The sequence below is a fragment of the Podarcis tiliguerta genome (assembly GCF_965153285.1).
Source record: "Podarcis tiliguerta genome assembly, chromosome: 3".
Taxonomy (NCBI): Eukaryota; Metazoa; Chordata; class Lepidosauria; order Squamata; family Lacertidae; genus Podarcis; species Podarcis tiliguerta.
In genome coordinates, this window is record NC_139536.1 from 3,696,311 (window position 1) to 3,717,365 (window position 21,055).

General features: G+C 43.8%; 1 protein-coding gene across 4 annotated transcripts in view; it reads left to right on the plus strand.

Annotated features, from left to right (window-relative positions):
* The window catches only part of NCOA1 (nuclear receptor coactivator 1), a 313,251-nt gene that overhangs the window by 65,613 nt on the left and 226,583 nt on the right, over window positions 1-21,055 (plus strand). For all 4 annotated transcript variants that reach the window (XR_014509245.1, XM_083432484.1, XM_083432488.1 and 1 more), the window contains exon 2: window positions 12,441-12,617. The gene's annotated coding sequence lies outside the window, so the exon portion shown is untranslated. The remainder of the gene's footprint in view (window positions 1-12,440; window positions 12,618-21,055) is intronic.

Genomic DNA, 21,055 nt, shown 5'->3' on the forward strand with positions numbered 1-21,055 from the left:
GCTGCAAATAAATAGTGTCTACTTTTTAGCATTTCTCTGATCTGCTGAAGGGAGGATAAAGCAACAAGTATTTCTTCTTTGGGGTCACAAGCCTGCCGAACTCTTCCTTGCAGTGGTAAAACCCCTTTTTACTTTTCATTTGCAAAGGACAGAGTATTTGACATCTGCTCCCTTGTTCTGGAGCAACTCATTCACTACAACAGGTGATGGTCAAATGCCCTTCTTGTATCCTTTAATTCACTGGTTCAAAAGCTCTGCTGCTTTGCTAAATTAATTTTGCAATTAAATGGGCTATTCCTAATTCAGTTTGGAGAGATGCAGACAAATCTGAACACTAATAATGTGCTCACTTTGCTGGGATGTTCAATCAGAGAAGCTTTGTAGCTTAATGGCATTAAAAAAAGCTCTGAGATGGAAGTGGAAAGTTTTTATTAGTCTTACAAAGTGGAGCACAGAAGGAGTCCCATCTACTCTGTCATGCTGAGAGAGATTGGAAAGGATACAAGTTTGTTAGTGGATAGTTCTAAAAGCTTTTAACAGCTGTAAAACAGCCGAATATATAATAGCGTCTTATTATCGTGATGTGAGAGGCTGTCCAAAGAGCTCTCAAGGCCTCCTCCCTGCCTGTTTTCTTAATGGCTTTACACATATCTTATTCAAAGATCAGCCGTTTTCTATGTAAATAGGACACAGGCACTGCTACCTCTTCCCATTTGTGTTTTGGAACTGTGACCAAGTGTCATGCTTCTAATTCACATCTCCATTCTGTGAAAGGAGTCAATACTCTGTGTCGCTGGGGCAGATTGCAAGTTGTTAGCATGGCTGCCTCATCTCTCTGATGTTGCGAGGCCATCAGCGGAGGTTTCCAGAGGTTCATACTGCAGCTTCCTTTTGAGCCGGTGGAGTTCCATCTTGCCTTAGTTTTTAAAGCTGTGCCCTCTGGCTTAGCACCTTAGGAAGTAGCTCTAGACTGAGTTAGCCATAGTCAAGCTGCCGGCCTGATTCCAAGCCACCACCCCCTGCCCCACCTAATGATTGCATGCTCTTTGTTGGCATGGCTCAGAGAGCAAACATTTACAAGCCTAGGTTGAACATTTCATGCTAGGCTTGTGGTTGGCTTAACCTACGCCAGCACTATGCTAGCTTTCTCTCTGGAGCAGTAAGGAAGTTGGCCCAGTTATGCACATAGCTTGGGTGAATTATTACATGAGTGCACCTGTGGCTTCTAGAAGCTGTCAGCATGTGACAGTGGCCACACCTGGGAAACAGCTTCGACTGGATGGCTAAACCAGGTGAGGGTAGCCGATGGATATCAAAACCTTGGTGAGACTGCTAGGGAGTTTCCTTGCGTTGTTTCTGTGGATTGAGCAGATTAGACTAATAGTAGGCCCAATGGTCAAGAAGGCAGTTACTGGTGCCAAACAAATTGCTCTGCTTTCCTTTGGTCTTGTCATCTGGGCATCCCAGAATCTCCAGACACACTGCCCAGGCTTACGCACTGAAGATGTCACTTCAGTGCTGCTAACACAGCTGTTTTGACTTCACCCCTGGAGGGCATACTCCATTGTTTCTCAAGACAGACAGATACCAACAACAGCTTATCCAGGGTGTTTGCTCAGTGACAAACTTACGTTAACATTAGTATGGTGTGATACTTCATTTGAACAATGTTTGCCTGCAAATGAGGTCCTGTTGGGCTAACTCTTCTTTTGGGGGGCTTATCTCCGTAACTGTTGGGAAAACATTTCAAGATAAGATTGGTTTGGGAGAAATCCTATGAACATAGTTAGATAGGCAGAAGACACTTACGGGCAGAATGTTGGGAAGAACTGGACCCAGAGTGGTCCTTGTTACTCACTGGCACATCCTGGCAGTTGTAATTATCTATATCTGTCATCAATCTATCTGTCATCTATCTATCATCAATCTATCTATCATCTACCTATCTAATCTACATTTTCCACAATTTTTATATATTTTTCTCAGGACCTCCCAGTCCGTCTCTCCATGGCATTCTATTCAAACCTTATTCCGTTGCGTATCCTGTAAATTATTATCCTGATATATTGTAGTCATTTGAAGATACTGATGTATTAAAATAACCAACAATTTGAGCTGGTGAGTCTTGAGCCATTTTGGAAATTCTGCCTTGGTCACCCAGTAATTCTGCCATGAATCCTTTCAGAATGTATATAGAATGAATTTGAATTTTCCACAGTTTTATTTATGTGCCAATGCCAAAGATTCTCAGGGCATATCTCACATTCACTCTGCACTGTGCGTTGACCTGTTCATGTCTGTCATGTTTCTAGTTTGCTGTTAGTTATATTTTCCAGTGCCCTTTTGGAGAAAAGGGTTGAAGGGGTGGGGTATGCAAGCCTACTGCTGGTACAGCAATCCGGCTCATCCGATTACTCTCCCATCCATTGCCTTTACTCTTCCCCATCCATTTGCCACCCACTGTAATCTAATGAAAGATTATAGGGGGAGAAGCATCCCAGCTGTATAGCTTCTTAGAATCATAGAATCATAGAGTTGGAAGAGACCACAAGGGCCATCGAGTCCAACCCCCTGCCAAGCAGGAAACACCATCAGAGCACTCCTGACATATGGTTGTCAAGCCTCTGCTTAAAGACCTCCAAAGAAGGAGACTCCACCACACTCCTTGGCAGCAAATTCCACTGTCAAACAGCTCTTACTGTCAGGAAGTTCTTCCTAATGTTTAGGTGGAATCTTCTTTCTTGTAGTTTGGATCCATTGCTCCGTGTCCGCTTCTCTGGAGCAGCAGAAAACAACCTTTCTCCCTCCTCTATGTGACATCCTTTTATATATTTGAACATGGCTATCATATCACCCCTTAACCTCCTCTTCTCCAGGCTAAACATGCCCAGCTCCCTTAGCCGTTCCTCATAAGGCATCGTTTCCAGGCCTTTGACCATTTTGGTTGCCCTCCTCTGGACACGTTCCAGTTTGTCAGTGTCCTTCTTGAACTGTGGTGCCCAGAACTGGACACAGTACTCCAGGTGAGGTCTGACCAGAGCAGAATACAGTGGCACTATTACTTCCCTTGATCTAGATGCTATACTCCTATTGATGCAGCCCAGAATTGCATTGCCTTTTTTAGCTGCCGCGTCATATCTTGACTGATATGAGGTGGGGAATATAGTGTAGTGAGGGGGCTGAAATTCTATATAAGGTGGTTTTGCCATAACTTCTTAGGTACTTCATTTGGACAGTGGTCAAGGGCTTAAGAGGCTGTGGCATTGCTGGATTCTGCTGGCAGCTGACCATTAAGGAAGTTTACCAAAGTATTACAAACCATTGTGAAATACGCTCCTCTGCATGGGGAAATAGCCTTTAATCCAGTGAATGTCTCCATTTATGCCTCTGTTTTTCTTTGCCGTGGGTGGGTGGGGCACACAGAGCTGTTTTTTAGGGTGCTGGTGGGTTCTCCAGAAATGTTTGAATTGGGGAAGAAATTAGGGTGATTTGCACAGGCTGAAATTCTACAATATTTTTCCATAAATTAAATTACAGTGATCTAATTGAGCATGTTCGTTTAACTTGTATTGGGTAAACAAGCTAAAAATGTTGAAATTGCTAAGCTTCCTTAATATTGCATTTGCAGTTGACACCCATTTGTTGCTACTAATGGACTTATGAAATGGAAAAAACTCCACAGAAAATAAAGCAGAAAAAACCCTCCCTTTTTGACTTGCTAAACTCACAGGAAGATAACTATTTAGCCAGAGATGGACAATTCTTGGCAGAAATCCTACTTGTACTGTGAGCTCCATACTGGGCAATTCGTGTCCCGTCCCGTCCCCGCTTTTGAGGAGGGTGTTTGTGATTTGGTTATGTGTAATTAGCTTTTCTACCCACATTTTTAATTATACACTCAAGCTCTTGGTCATGGCTTTGCTACCCTACCTTCACGGAGTTGTACAATATCGTTTGTTTGCTTTGGTATGTTTAATGATCAACCTAGGATTATAATAAACAAGCCTGGTTTGTATTCATATCCCCCTCTGTTTATGTACTTGGATCTCTCACATTACTGTGTTATCAACATATTTAAAATATAATTATATTGCAAGGTGGGGACAGGTGACTGAATGTAATAAAAGCTTGGCACAAAGCCTTTGCCAATCCTAAACCTGTATTCAAGAACAGAACCAAATGCACCCCTTTTTCCTTTTCTGGCTTTAAACTATGAAAAGAATCCTTAATTGAGAGTAATAACATCTTAGAAAATTTACCAGTCATTGTCCTTTGTTCCATTTCCTGCTCAGAATTATTTTCCTTCTCTCTCACCCCCCATCCCCTGCCATCTGTGGTTGGGTTAGGGCTTCCCAGCTAGTTGGGAAGCATTTAGTGAATATGATGGTGCAATGTTATGTGGTCAATCCATTTGGCTGCATCAGTGAGGCCAAATAAAGCCCTTACAAGGTGAGAGCAAGGCTTTCTCAGAAGGCATAGTGTTTTATCCTCTTTTGAATCGGGTGCCAAAAGATACGCCAGGATCTTATTTTTGGTGTTTGTTTTGAAAAGTGGTGAAATGCCTAATCACAAAACATTGCCTTCATTCCAGAGGGCATTACAATGGTACCTTGGTTCTCAAACTTAATCCGTTCCAGAAGTCCGTTCCAAAACCAAAGCGTTCCAAAACCAAGGCGCGCTTTCCCATAGAAAGTAATGCAAAATGGATTAATCCGTTCCAGACTTTTAAAAGCAACCCCTAAAACAGCAATTTAACATGAATTTTACTAACGGGACAATTGATCCATAAAATGAAAGCAATAAACAATGTACTGCAGTCACACAATCAATCAATCAATCAATCAATCAATAGCAGAACTAGGTTCCACATGGTCAGAAAAACAAAAGAGCCACAAAAACAAAAACACAAAATAAATAGCAAAAACAGACAGACCTCAGCGTAACACTCAAAACGTAAGTGTGGCACTCAAATCGGAAGCGTAACACTCAAAACGGAGCACGTTTAGCTTCCAAAAAAAGTTCGCAAACCGGAACACTTGCTTCCAGGTTTTCAGTGTTTGATTACCAAGGCATTTGAGAACCAAGGTACCACTGTGGTTTGCTCCCAGTGACGTTGGCACATAACCAGCATTGACTAAATGTTCGTGACCCTCTCTTTTTCTATCTTGAAGTTCACAGTCTTCCCATTTCTCCCTTTGGAATTCTGTTCTGTTTCTTACATGCAGAAGTGCATTCCTTCTCTCATTCAAACCCCACTGACAAATGTGTTCTTATTTGTGTTCTGTTCTACCTGCTTCACCGATTTCTCCAGTGAAATAAGTGATCTGAACATTTAGAACCTCCTCAGGGCCATTCAGGCAAACACGACTTTCTTATAATAGATAAAGTACTGACAATATGGTTGTTAACATAGGAGACTGGTAGCGGGATATGATATGATTGTTTGTACGTTAGTTTGCTTACCAGCGTGGGTTATAGCAATAAAATACATATACAGTAATAAAACAAGAAAAGTGTAAACAAGGAAAGAACAATTCCATATATAAAAACAATGCAAACATTTAAGAACTATTCCATATATAAAAGAAGTTAAAAGTAATTCCAGTATAGTTGTGGGTCTGAGATCGGAAGGGCTCTTTCCAGTGTAATTCTGCTTCTCGTATCTCCTGCCTTTGCCTCTGTGGCATTGTGTTGGGGACAGGGCACTTCTTGTTCTTCTGTAGCAAACTACAGGAACCAAGGAAGGACGCCATAGCTGTGCTTTCTGCGGAGGCACAAGGTGCCCTGTCTGTCTACCTGCCTGTTTGCTTGCCTGCCACTCTTCACCCTAAGGTCCTGAGGCGAGTCGCATCTTTAAAATGCAGTATTAAAAACAGTTTGAAACAACTTTTCAACCCTAACCCTGTGGAACGCCCTCCCACCAGATGTCAAAGAGAAAAACAATTGCCAAACTTTTCGAAGACATCTGAAGGCAGCCCTTTTTAGGGAAGCTTTTAATGTTTGACGGACTATTGTATTTTAATATTTTGTTGGAAGCCGCCCGGAGTGGCTGGGAAAACCCAGCCAGATGGGCGGGGTATAAATAATAAATTATTATAAGATCACCAGGTTGATGGGCTATATAGAACTGATAGAAAGGACTGACAGAATCCGAGACCAGGGAGAAGAGACGGTGGAAGAAGATTGGGAAAAAAAATTAAAAATCTATTTAGAGAAATATTGTAAAATTAATGAATGTTAGGAAATGTTGGAATGAAATTAAATGACTTTAGTAGAAATATTATAAGGAGTTAAGTATAAATAAATTTTAAGGTTTTGATGGTAAGATAAGGTTAAAATAAATTAAGATAACTAAATGATAGAAAGCAGTGAAAAATGGAAAGGATTTGCTGATATAGTTAACTGGAATACAAAAAAGGGAGGTGTGAGGAGGTCGAGGAAATAAGTTAATGAAAGATAAGGATAAATATTGGATGTGTTTTTAATTGTTTTTGTGTTTCTTTGTGTTTTGATGTATTGTGTTTTTTTTTGTTCTCTTTTTATGTAATTTTTTACTTTTTTTCTCTTTTCTTTTCTTTTTTTCCTTTTTTGTGCTCTTTTTCTGTAACTTTTAAACTTCCAATAAATATTATTTAAAAAATATATTATTATTATTATTATTATTATTATTATTATTATTATTTATTAGGTGCGTCCTTCAAACATATGGCCCAAGTGTCAAAAGCCAGGGTAGAGAGGTGCGTCTTCAACATTCTCTGAAAGTTGTGTAAGAGAGGTGCCAGATGTACTTCTGTCGGGAGGGATGTCCTCAACTTAGGGGCTGCCACAGAGAAGGCCATGGACATAGCCAGGATTTTTGTTGGGGGGGGGTAGGCTTTTTGTTGGGAGGGGCAGGCCTTTTGTTAGGGGTGGCAGAACTTCAGTTTGCTATGTATTTTTATTGACTTGGGGTGGTAGCTGCCCCTCCCTGCCCTCCCTTGGCTCTGCCCATGGAGAAGGCCCACTCCTCAGCTGCCAGCCCCCCTGGCACCTCTGAGGGCAGAGGAGGTACCAAGAGGGCCCCCTTTTGACTGATCTCGGCACCTGAACATGAAAGCACAGGGCAAACCCTTGACTATTTAAACCTCAGTTTGCAGGTGCTAGCAGCTTTCTGTGTGAAGATCTCTTCTTACCACCAGTGTGGGGGGAAACTACTGCTTCTATCCAGCCTTATCTGTTCTTCATTTCCATTTATACATTCGCAGCTGTTTGTTCTTAATCCCATTTCTGTGGTAGTAAACTCCTTCCCTTTTAGGAGTGAGAAGCTGCTGGTGCTGTGCTCTGAGCAGTAGCGAAGCGATCAGCGAGAGAGAAGGGCCTCTTCAAAAGGGATTGCATTTGGATTGTTAAATTTATAATAGAAATACAGAGTATTCTAGTTTTATTCTTCATTCAAAAGATCTTAGAATGAGCTGTTGCTTCATTCTGAGGAGATGGAAAGGTAAATAATTTGAGGCATATTACTTGAGCTCTATTAGAGGAAATGAAATTACTGCCTTTTCTAATTAGGGCTGGAGGGGGGGGGACCCTCAAAATGAATTGAGTCGCCATAAAAGTGCATTTTAGACTTCTTTGCATAATCCATCAGATACAACTAGAATGATTAAATTAAAACTGGTACTGTGCAGTAGTCATCATTCTTTAGAATCTTAGTAAATTATAATAATCTTTCATTTTATTGCTGGCTGTATTAAAAAAAACACACACCAAAGTTCTATTTCCCATCAAAAGTTATGAATTTTGGCAGAGAAAGTGACAGCGACATCTGCTCAAGGCTGTTGGGGTTTCTGTTATAAACTATCAAATCTTAATAGTGGAGGGAGCGTGAAAAATTCCTCTTTGGAGTGGTTGACCGTATCTGTAATGTAGAATGCAGCTGTTTAGAACTGGAGCAGGTTGAATTTCAACAGGGAGCCTGTTGAGGCTGGAGTTTAGCATTGCTCCCCTTGCCCCCAGTGCCTGTTTCTGGGGAATTTCAAGAGAGCAGGAACGATTTCATGGTCTTTGTAGCCTGTGGATGTTGAAGTGTTTCTTTTTTAGCATATGGGGGGCAGTATTGAATAAATACTGCCCCCCATATGCTAAATAAATAAATGAATAAATTAGGGACGTGGGTGGCGCTGTGGGTAAAAGCCTCAGCGCCTAGGGCTTGCCAATCAAAAGGTCGGCGGTTCGAATCCCCGCGGCGGGGTGCGCTCCCGTTGTTCGGTCCCAGCGCCTGCCAACCTAGCAGTTCGAAAGCACCCCCGGGGGCAAGTAGATAAATAGGGACCGCTTACTAGCGGGAAGGTAAACTGTGTTTCCGTGTGCGGCTCTGGCTCGCCAGAGCAGCGATGTCACACTGGCCACGTGACCCGGAAGTGTCTCTGGACAGCGCTGGCCCCTGGCCTCTTAAGTGAGATGGGCGCACAACCCTAGAGTCTGTCAAGACTGGCCCGTACGGGCAGGGGTACCTTTACCTTTACCTTATTGAATAAATTATTCTGTGCAATGCTGTCATGTATATCCCATGGGTTATTTTGTTCAGGTGTCAACTGCCTTTGTTGGTTAAACTTATTTTTTTTAATGATTCTGTTCTGATTCCCTTAATAAGAGAGTAGGTTCCATGGAATCTGGTTTCAGATGCCAAAGACTTGTTGGACGAACCACGGACTCTCGAGTTCACGGGTGGTTTACAAGGAGAGAATGTTTGTGGCTTAATGGATGGGGCAAAATACAACGCTGAACCAATTATTGCTATTAGTAGTAATTAACTTGTAGCAGGTTGAAGTTCAGTTTCTGTCAGTCGCACTTTATTACGTGCATGGAAGGAGCATCAAGATGCATCTTAAAACCGGTTAAATCCTCCCACAGCCGATCATCTCTGCTGAATCACTCAAAGGCAGATGACTCTGGAAGCAACAGCTTGTGATGACATTAAGGAAGCAAAAGACCTTGGCATCCATTAATGTGGTCTAGTGGCGGTATAAAGAAGAAGAAGAAGAAAATCTGCAAGTAACGAAAACATCTTTTGGCAAATGCGTAGGCCTTGGGAAGGGAAGAGAAATTCAAGCATAATAGGTGGATTGCCTTCAAGAACCATTTGTGGGTGTTAATTATCTTTGAACTGCAGTTGCTCTTATAATAAGATGTCACCAGGCCAAAGAGGAGAAGAGATTTTCCCCGTTCTGCAATGCCTATTACTGGTTTTAAACTAAATGGGTTGTTCCAACACTTGCAGAAAAGAAGCACAACCTTGATTTTTCTAGGTGGGAAGTGGAGGAAGGGAAGGCTCCAAACAGTCCCGTTCCAAGATTGCTTCTTGCCTCTGCAGCACATGCATCCTCTGGGATCATTACTTGTTCTTTAGAAGGGTTGTTGGGTGTGGTTTTCTCTAGTTTTCTACTAGAGATTTATATTAATAAGCCAAAAGCCCTTTGTCAATGCATTTTGGAGAACAGGAGAGAAGACTCGTATAATGAATTTTTAGGGTACTGCCAGACTGTCAATCTTGCAGGAGGGATTCAAGCACATAATGGAAATTTAGGTTTGCACAATTGAACTGGGCTAAAGAACTCTGCCGCCCTATGCCAAGGAACGCCTTTGAGTCGGGGGGAGGAGAAGAGTCAGAGCGGGAACAGTCAGAAGGAGACAGAGAGGAAGTGATGGAAGGGGAAGAGGTAGAGAGCCAGGAGGCGGGGAAGGCTCTCCGATGCTGAAGCAGAGCCCCAGCACCGCACAGGGAGCTCAGGAACAGACGGAGAGCCTGTGCCTTCAGGACAGGGAAGGAGAAGGTTGAAGCGCAGGGATCAGAGACGTCCCATGAAGCTGCCCCGTCTTTTCTGTTGGAGGAGAAACAGGAGAAGACCACTCCCCGAATCTGAACCGGAAGATTCGGATGCATGATTGTACTGTGCTGCTTGTACATATGTAAAATAAAGAACTGTAAATATCTTTCTGAGTGAGCAGAGGGTGCTTATTGCGAGGAGCATACACAAACCATCACATCCTAGGACAACAAATCTATTTTATTTTTTTAATGTTGTTAGGAAAGTGATGGAGGAATGTGGTGAAGACAGATTAACGGGAAGACGTATATACACCCAGCAAACAAATTAGGATGAATCTTCCTTGTTGCATAACTGCCCTGCAAGAAAATCAGAATAAATACTCAATAAACGGGTCATCTGGAGGAGTCCTAAGGGGGGAAACCTTTGTGTTCTGAATCTAAAATAATCCATGCAGCAATTCAAGATGTGGGATTGGTACAGTGCTGGCTGAAAATGACTTCCATGTGGCTGGGGCTCCTTGCGGCTACAGTTGTTTTTGCAAACTTTGAGCCTTGTGACTTTGTCTTTCGCGTGGAATGCCTCCGGACTACTGTAACTTGCAGCATCTCTTGTAATAAAGGTGTCACTGATAAAAGGGTGTTCCATACGTGTTGCCGTTTACTGGTGTAGCAATAACTGTGTGGAGCCACACTCACATGGGAGTGTGTTTTCTTGGCTACCACTATGTTAATGTCACATTTGCATTGAGGTCAAATAAAGCAAGCTCTGATAATTTGATCAGCAGAAAGGATTTGAATAAACATTGTGGGCTGCAGCTAACGTGCAATTTTTTATCCATGCACTTAATAAAATTAGCATATCAAGTTTCATAAATGTGGCAGATGGCTGAACGCCAGTTGGACACACTTCATTTCTCTTACAGGATTTTTATTCTGAAATTGCTACTGCCCAAAGCAAAATATTTTGATAACTCTTGATAATTGGACAGAAATCGCGACGGTTGAGAATCTGGGGCTGTTTCCATTTCTGCTGTTATGTTTGTACAGTGGAACCGTCCTCTCCCCTTCAGAGGATTCAGGGAGCAAATTTTGGGGTGTGCAGGGAGAGAAAGGGGGAAGTCCCATTGTGCAGGCAGAACTCAGCTCACACGGTGTTGGACACAATCCGCAGTGAATTGGACCTGCTTTTTATTATTTTGTGGTTCAGTTGTTGTCAAATTTTTTGTATCTCCTAACACAAAGTGCCCGTAGGCAACTTAAAGTAATAATTAAAAATACAACAGTACGTGATTTTTAAATACATTCATTAACCTCAGTGACAAAATTCCAATTTGAACCAAACACTAAAGAAAAACAAAATCCCCACTGAGAATATTAAAATCACTATCTGGGAAAGGTGGCACTGCAAAACAGGAAAACTGCTGCTACAACATATAGAACAATGAAAACACTAAAAACGAATAGAAAAGAAAGAACTGGTCGGTGAGTGGAAGGAAGAAGTCTTCACCTGCCTCTAACTTTCATCTTTTGCATACACAGCAGACAGACAGTGACTATTCAGGCAGCCACTCTTGTCTGTTTTAGCACTAGTTCGAGACTCCATGTCAAAAGGAAAGAGAGCCAGCCCATCGCTAGGTGTCTTTGCAGAATCCGCAGCAGAAAGGTTGACCCTGCTTCAGCCCCTCATGATTCAAATGCAATGCAACAGCAGCACGTGCCGGAATCCCTGCATTTCCTTCTTGGAAATTCTGCATCCGGGGAAATCCCAGCTGTTCAAAACAAGAGTCTTTCTAACAGACTGCTTTTTTTCTTTTTCTTTTAATACTGTTGCATGTTTGAACTTATCCCTACATTCATTCAGGTGGTAACTTAACAGAAGAATTCTACATACTTCTCAGAAGCTGTTCTGGTCTTTGGGCCAATGGCCAGCATTTGCCCTCCACTGGTCTAAAAGTACACAATTGCCTTAATTGCTTTCGAAAGCAAATCTGATCAAAGCAGGGTTCTAGAAGGCAATGAGGAGAGAAAGGGGATTGTGCCTTTCTGTAGCTCTGGCATATACTGTGTATTTGAGTGGGGTGCTGGTGGAAAAGCTCACATCAGCCTTACTGCTCCATGGGGAATGAACTGGAGTCCAGATGGGTAGAGCACTGGTGTTGAAGCAGACCTTTTTGCGACTTGTTTTCAATATGTATTCCATAATACCTTTTGCTAGGAAGAGGCAGAAACAAACTGCCCAGATTCAATCGTTGGCGTCTCCAGGTAGGGCAGGGAGAACAATATTGTAGACAATATTAAGCTAGATGGATCAGTGGTCTGGCTTGGTATAAAGCACTTTTCTGAAGTGTCCCCTCTCCTTAGAAGTAGTATAAGCTCTGCATGTAGTTTAGTGGTTGGTTTTTGGTTTGGTTTTGCATGTAGAGGTACAGGGACTTTGGGGGGACAAGTCCTGACGTCCCCCAGGATTGGTTGAAGCACCATCTATGCCTGGATTGCAGGAATTGGGAACACTTTTGATCCGTGCAATGAGTGCCATCTGGAAATTAAGTATTTTCGTTTGTGACATGGTTAATCTGGAATTCGAGTCCAAGGTTGTTGAGCTAATTGGAAGACTTGCTTTTTTCCTCTCCAGAATTCAGTAATTGATGCTGAGGCCTTCCACTGGAGACTTAAGCTGACAGCTGCCCATTGATGATAGATGCACCTGTTTGCAGAAGTTCTAAGATTCCTTTACTCGGCTTATGTGATTTACTGAAGAGTCTGATTATAGTTTCCTCATGAATTATCTTCCACCTCTGGAAAGGTAGAGGTAAGTTGTGTTTCCCAGATTATTTCATACCTTACTCCTTAAATAAAATAAAATTTAAACCTGTTTAAATTGTTTAAACCTGTCAGATAAGTTTTGTACAGAAGCCTTTCTTAATGTGGAACTAATTGATGGAACTGCCCAAAGCAGGAATCCTTATTTTTCATTGTTTGCTGCTTGTTCTGTGAATTTGTTTTCAGTGTATTATCAACACCGAGCCCTGTTATGTTGCACTTGATGTTACCAAACTCACCTCTAATGCACACAAGCACCAGTTTGGTGGATGTTGGAAACAGAATGGCTTCCTTGCCCCAACTGCAGTGCAGATTGCTAGCTGCCATTGGGCTTGAGAAGCAGAGGATAATTGCTTGATTGCAGGAATCATAGAACTGAAGGGTTGGAAGGGGTCAAGAGGGTCATCTAGTCCAACCCCCTGCAATGCAGGAATCCCAACCAAAGCATCCATGACAGATGGTCATCCATTCTGTGCTTAAAAACCTCCAAGGAAGGAGTGCCCACCACCCTCCAAGGAAATCCATTCCACTGTTGAACAGCTCATACTGTCAGAAAGTTTTTCCTTATGTTTCTTTGGACCTTCGGGTATAGGACGGTATAGAAATTAAATAAATAATAATAATAAAATAGTAATCTTTTTTATTGTAACTTGAAGCCATTGGTTCGGGTCCAACTCTCCAGAGCTGGAGAAAACAAGTTGGCTCCATGGGACAGCCCTTTAGACGTTTCTCCTCTTACCCAGGCTAAGCATACCCAAGAGCTTTTGTTAAGATGTAGCCTGAGAATGGCCCTGATGGACAGCGAGCAGAGAAAAACCCACTTATTCTGTCCCATGGTGACTGCTAATCTGCCATATCAACATCTGGCTTATTGGGGATGGGGAGTGGGGTGTATTTCCATCATTGCTTTCAACACTTATGATTTGTCGGCATCTGTCTGTCTTGAGAGACAATGGAATGTGTCTATGGAGTTGAAGTCAAACCTCTGTGTTAGCAGACCCAAAGTGACCTTCCCAGGTGCAAGCCTGGGCAGTGTGTACGGAGGTCCTGGGCTGCCAAAACGACAAGACCCCCCCTCTCGACTTCGCTGATGTGGTCTAAAGGAAAACAGAACAATACATTTGGCACCAGCTTGGCTGCAGGAGTTGCTAGAAGGAGATGTATAAGGTGCCATCCAAGCGTCTTAGGGACCCCACTCCAGATTTGCGTAGGGTTTACTCCGTAGCCGTTTCTTCTCCTGAAGACATCCCAGAAGGCAGCAGAGGTTTAGGGCCAGAGGTTTCCTTCTCCCAGGTTGACGAGCCCCATCTGCCCCTCATTTCCCGCACAGCATGTGCAGAAACCGCCTTCTTGATTGTTGGACCCACTCTTGTTCTCAGCTTCTCAATCTGTTAGAAGCAGTCTTCCAGTGGCGTAGCGTGGGTTGTCAGCACCCGGGGCAAGGCAAGTAATTTGCACCCCCTAACCCGTGGATTTGCACCCCCTAACCCGTGGATTTGCACCCCCTAACCCGTGGATTTGCGCCCCCTAACCCTACCCCCCAGATGTTGCGCCTGGTGCGGCCGGCCCCCCTTGCACCCCCCACGCTATGCCACTGAAGTCTCCACATGCAGTCTCTAACTTTGAGACCCATAAGCTACCCTCACCTGGTTTAGCCAGCCAGTCAAAGCTGTTTCCCAGGGTGTGGCTGCTGTCACGTACTGATATCTTCTAGAAGCCACAGGTGAGAGCTGAGTGCAGGATGGGGACCAAAGTTGGACGAGCTACCCTAGAAGGAATACAGTGTTTTCCCCACCAGAAGTACTATTTCTCTCCCAACAGCCCGCACACCCCATGACCCTTACAATTATGACTCCCCCCCCCAAAGCTACAACTTGTAAGTCACTAAACTGGCAGTGAATTTTCAAAACAACTGTTTTGTTCCCATTGCATCTTCCACCTGACTGAACTTTGAGTAATGTCGTTTTTTGAGGATGCAGTGCCTTCTGTTAGAAACCCCACAGAAAGAATGGAAACAGTTCTGCAGCTTCAGCAAGTCATCTTCTTAAACATACATGCCATTAATATGGTAACAGTCAGAGGTATTGCTAAACAGTGGACTATGGTGAGCCTCTGTGTAATATGCCCTCCCCACCCCTTTGTGTGTTAAGAGAGGGCAGTGAAAGTTTTTACTTTTGGTTTTGAACAAATTGCTGTTTCCTGTTGCGGTTGAAGTCTGAAAACTGGTTTATTCTAACTGTGGTTAGTTCACACAAACCAGGATCAAGCAACGGTTTCAGATCCTGGTTTAGCTAACCACAGTTAGTATTCAGGGAAGTGTAGTTTATTCTAACATAATGGAAACTGCACTTTCTTCAAAGCTGAGCACTGGCGCTTTCAGTCTCCTTCCCTCAGCTGCAGAGGCGGAGGAGAAAGTCTCAATGAGTATGTAGCTCACCATGTGGCTTATTTGAATGCGAAGCCAGACCGTCCTGTTTCTGTGACAAGTAATAGCAGACATCAGTCAAGTCAGCCTCTTTGCCACCTAAGCTCACTGTATTCCTATCTCTGAAGATGGTTTGCCACTTTTGGCAGCGTATGATTACATACTCTTCTCTAGTTCAGTGATAAAACATACCACCACAGGAGGGCCATGTACAGGTGTGGTGTCTCCTGCCTCTTCCTCTTCTTTTTATTTTTATTTTTTTTCCATTTGGTGGCTGGGAGCACTCAAAATGCTGTGCAGGTGAGGTCCTATCCACTTAGCCTCTGAATTTGTCTGGTGGCAGTTAGACAAATTTGTGTTGTGGGCCTGTGCCCCACATCCATGCATTTTCTTCCCAAAGGCACACGCCAGGCAGACATTTTAGGAATTAATTCTGGAATCTATTGATGCATTAGATTACGAAACCCGCAGCAGGAGACTTGAAACCTCTTGGCATTTGTTCATATTTATTGTTTGCTGTTAATGAGTTCAGTTCATGTTTTTGTCTTACTTGACTTGTAAACTTACTTACTGCTTACTTTTTAAGAAAGGTGGGATAAAAAGCATTTAAAATGATGAACAATTTGGGAAAATAAATGCAATGAAAGGTTTCTAATGGCGATCTTTTCGTGTTACTTATAAGTGCCACACGTTCACCAGATGTAGCTTAGTTCCTGTATAATATGTAAATTATGTTGTTTAGATGTAAAGGAATTTCAGGCTTCTGTTATCATCACCCTGAGTTTTAGTACCTCAATAGTATAATGTGTTTGACAAAAGGCTTGAGTTTACCCTCAACCCCCCACTTCCTACCAGGACAGTGCTAGCTTGCTTGAAATGGGCTGGGATAGGTTTGGTTATAACTCTGGGGGTGTCCAACCGGTCAGCCGCGATTGACAGGTCGACCTCTGGATGATCGTGATCGATCGCAGGATCCTTATAGCTCACGTTGTTTACAATCATGTATCCGCCCCCTCCCCTCTTGTTGTTTCCTGCATCGCATTTAGTGTGTGTTCCATTGTTTTCTGCACACTTACCGTTTAAAAAAATGTCAACAACTTTGGGAAGCCCTTCCCCCCAAAATGGGTAGATCACTGCCAGTCCGCCCCCCGCCCCCGAGTAGATCACAGTCTCTTGGGAGTTGGACGTCCCTGTACTTATATGGGCATAAATTGGCAAGGTGATGAACACAGGGTTGCTGTAAAATGTGACACCCCCATTGTGCACCCCCACCCCCCTTTGTTAACTGGTAATGTCATGTGGCCAGTCTTCTGCTTTAATTTGTTGCAGGCATGGCCAAACTTGACCCTCCAGCTGTTTTGGGACTACTGTTCCCATTATCCCTGACCACTGGTCCTGTTAGCTAGGGATGATGGGAGTCGTAGTCCCAAAACAGCTGGAGCGCCAAGTTTGATCCATCTGCCAGAAAGCTACTTTCTGGTTTCCCCCCTCCTCTGTAATAGTGAAAAGGGGGCAGTTCATTTTATTTCACCTTGGATAAGGCAAGTATCAAACTGGAGCTTCATAGGAAAATGCTGCCAGATGCAGAAATGAAGCAAAACGCAAGGATAAAACTACCAGAGTGATTAATCATAGATACCATATCTCGGCTTCCCTTAGAAGAGACACAAGCTAGCACGTATTAGCATTATTTAACCGCCAGGTATTCCTGCCTCTTTCCTAGGTGCACCTGTAATAGGCTTGAAAACAGGTAGACGAAAGGTCAGATCCCAGGCAAGGGGCTTGGCAGGCTCAAAAGGCTCAGCCAGTTTGGATCGAGGGTGAGGAGCTCGGCAGAAACTCAGGAACCGGATGCAAGAAACAGAGGGCAAAACAACCTGGTTTAATGGGGCCCATAATTGCTGGAAGGGCTTATTGCACAGGCAAAGAACTGGAAGCAGATCCAGAAAGCTGAGGCGCTCCAGTTAAGACCAGGCACGCTCCTTGTCTGCTGCGCAGGCCACGGCCTGCCCTGAGGTATGTCAAGCCTGCAGGATTTGTCATCTTGTGGACAGTTTCTCCCGTTAATCCCAGGATCAATAGTGCTGTTGAGGGAATAACAGGAAGAGGCACGAGCAGAGCGTCTGTGCCAAGTAGTTGCATGCCAAACTCAACTTGTTTTAGAGTGGCAGCCCTTTTGCTCCTCAGGCAGGAGCTCATTTCCTAGAGGCAGGTGCACCTACTGCCTTCCACCCCCTTCACAACTGGGGAACAACATTATTAACTCGCCCTGGCCTTGATGAATTTTATCGCTTTGTATTTGGCCATTCCGTTTTAAGGTCGAAACATTTCTATTGCAAACTTGGATCTGCATTGTGAGTCGAGGACCCGCCACCCACATAGGAATATAATAAGACACAAAGATACATTATTTTAGGTTAATGGGCAAAATTAGGCCACAACTTTTATTGGTTACAGCATGTGAGTAGAATTGGCTTCGGCCTTGGATGAAACAGCAATACCAGACTCCACCCCGCACAGCTGGGAGTCATATCAGGGTTAGCAACCAATGGGAGGAGCTTGTTGATGCAAATACAACTGGAAGCTTCCCCATGACGTCACCGGGGGTCATGGCAATGGCCCTAGCCACCAGCAGGGCATCGGACAGGATCCATGACCACCGGGTTCCTTTAACGGAATACCCATAAGAGGAGGGGTAGATGATGGCCCATACCCAATCCTCCAACACAGCACACATATTCCAATGCCTAACCGCCAATACCAGAATGTTGTGACGAGTTGCTACGAGGTAGGCAAAAAACCCAAGAGGCTGGTGCCAATTTGCCAAATGGATAAAAAAGTCCTACCAGGTCCCTTGGGCAACCAAGGCAACCAACCGACGTCCATAGCAAGGTCAATACGCAAAAGAAGCTGACCTAAGAGGGAGGGAGATCCGAAGAAAGCAGGAACAGAGCAGAGCGCTGCCGCGGCCATCTAAATGTGGCTAGCCCCACCCACCAGCCGGCCCTATTGGTCGGCTGGAAGGCTTGGCCGCGGCAGCAGAAGCAATCGGGAGCAGGGAGCCGAATACGCCTCCCTGCCCCAGTGGGAAGCTCCTCCCACTCACAACCCCTCCCCTCTGGGAGGAGGAGAGGCCTAATGAACGGCAGTATGCAAATCCAAATAAATTAAATTAAAATTAAAGCTGAGCTTAGCCTTTGACATGCACTGTTGGGGCTTTTAAGGGAGGAATGAGGGCACGGCAGTGTTGTTCAGGATCTGACCCTGGCTGCACAGTGGTGCATTTTCAGCTAACTCTCCTGCAGAAAGCACTCTGTGTGCAGAGGCCACAGGCCATGGGGGCAGAATATGAGAGGGCCACTTGGTCCCCCAAGGGATCACTCCATTCCCCTACATTCTGCGTCTTGTGTTTTGTGTGTGTGTGTGCTTTACACAGAGCTGCATGCAGCTCACTCGCACTTAGCCATATGTTGGGTGTCTCAGATTGGAGAGGGAGGGTGCAGGGAAAAGGCACTCCGCTTCGTTGCCTACAAAGTGTGAACAGAATAAATTGCTGGGAGGTTTGTTTAGACAATATTAAGATGTTTGGTAAGGTAGCTAACGAGATGCTTTCTTCTTGGAACAGTCCTCAGCTCAGTGGTGAGTATAATTTGGTTAGCTCTGAAAAGAGTCTCCCCTTTCCCTGCATGTTCGTGTTAACATTTATAAGAACCAGAGGTGACTGCTTGGCTTCATTCACAGTAAATACTGAAAAGTCTTCAAGGTTGGGTGGAGAAACAACTCCAGGCTTTTAAGCAATCTGACAGAGAGACCTAACACATTAACAAACCTTTCAGTCTTCAGTGAATGAGAACTGAGTGAAAGAAATTTGATTTCAATTATAAATGTGGGCATTGTGTCTTGTGCTCATGAAATTATGCAGATCTTTATTTAATGTGCACCGAGAGATTTTTAAATATATGTATATTAAGAATCTGGAAGCTTATTGCAGCGAAAGTCTTGCAGTGACTATGAGATCATGCATTTTGAAATTTGAATTATATGAGCAATATGTAACGCTAAATGTCTGCTTAAAAAAAAAAATTGGTTAGCACATCAATATCTTGTATATCTTTTATTATAAGCAGGTTGACCACACCGTTGTAAACTCAATATATTCTTTTATCTAGAAACTTGTTAACGTTCTTATTGAAAGTAACTAATCCCACACTTTCCAAACGAGGGGCTATCTTAAAAACAGCAGTATCAGACAAAAGTTCTGCGGCACCTGGAAAGCCAACTAATTAAGGGGTGGACAGCAACCGGTGTCATCAGAGACTGGTTGCAATCAGTCTATGAAAGCACATGCTACAGGAAGCTAATTGTGCAAAGGGCGCCTGCTTTAAGACAGCCCCTGTGATCCTACCTGAGTGGGGGCTGAACGCTCTGTGCAACAAACTCTTCCCCTCTTTAAAGATTGCTCCAGTGGTTTTTGAAGGCGGGTGGGTGAGGAGACTCCTTCAAAGAGTCCCTGTTTCTTCATCGCTGCATGACAGAGCAGTCCCTGTCAGGGCCAGTGTCTGCATAAAGCAAACAGCAACTCTGAAAGGGACTGCTCTGTTGTGCGGCAGTAAAGAAGGAAACAGGGTCTCCTTGCTTTTGCTGCATTATCTTTTTTTAGAGAGACTTTCCAGAGGTTGAAGGGATTGGACCAGGCAGGACTCGTAAGAAGGTCCCCCCCACCAGCCAACATCACCAGTGACAATAGCTGATGGGTGTGATTTGGGGGGGGGGGGATGCTCTCACTGGTCAAATTGGAGCCCCCATGGCCTGAAGGTTCCCCACCCCAATCTAAGAACTAAAATGAAAATTTGAGATACACTTTAACGAGGTTTTTATACTAATGGTAGGCTTTTAATACACTTGCATTGAGGAATGGCATTGATATATGGGAACCTTTATATAGCACCAGCTGGTGTTGGCACTGTTATTATCCTAATTATTTAATAGGCACTCAATCTATAGCATTGTTATTTTTAAAAGAGGTGAATTAAAAATGCCCTCTGCTTAGCAGCCAGATATATACGTTTGGTTGAGGGGTCATCCAAAAATACACCCGGTTTTGTGGGTTGTAGTTTTTCAAAGGGACTTGGGCAAGCAATAAGATTGAGGAGGCGATGCAAACCATCATCATCATCATCATCTGCCACCACCACCCTATCCAGAAGATTCAGGACAAGCAGCCACCTGTGATCAAAAATACATGGCTGGATGCGATCATCTTAGGTGTGTTGGGCTTGAGCTATTTTAGGGTTTACCACTAAACCTAAAGTTTGAACAGTGTTCCCGCGAGTACCAGTTGATGCTGAAAATCCATGGGTGCTGATGTCCCGCCCTCCTTACGCCATGATTGGAAACTGTTTAGTCTTGTTAAGTTTCCTCCTCTTCTTCTTTTCCCCAAAGGAGGTAGTTGGCAAGCTAGCGTTGTCAGTTTGCAGTCCCTCACCCATAAAAATGTTAAATGGTTTGCTTCCCTTCCCCTGGAACCTCGGAAAGTTTGATTGCTTCTAGCTTGGAGGAGTTTCTGTCCAGCTGTTTCTTGGTAGCCTTAATGTTCAGGGCATTGTTTTAATTCACTGAATGGCTTTTATGCAGATTTTCCTGTGGGTTCTTTTCTCTGGATTGAGAGCAAGCATGGGAAGGGAAATCTCTGTCTGGGGGGGAGGAGGTGCTTGTCTGGGTAATCTTTGAGGCAGTTTCTGTCCTCTGAAGTGTGTAGTCCTGTTTGCCTTTGGAGAAGGACGTACCTTAGCTGCAGGTCTATTTCCTGGAGTTGTGGTACAAATGAAAAGCATACAACCCGCCTGTTTTCCTTTTTTGCATGACAGATGGATGTCAGATAGCAGAAGATAAAATCTAATGCTTTGCCACTTGTAATGTCCATTGAGACTGAGCTCTTATCTCATGCTTATTTTGTGTTATCCTCACAACTCACATGACAAGACGGGCCACTGTAATTCTCT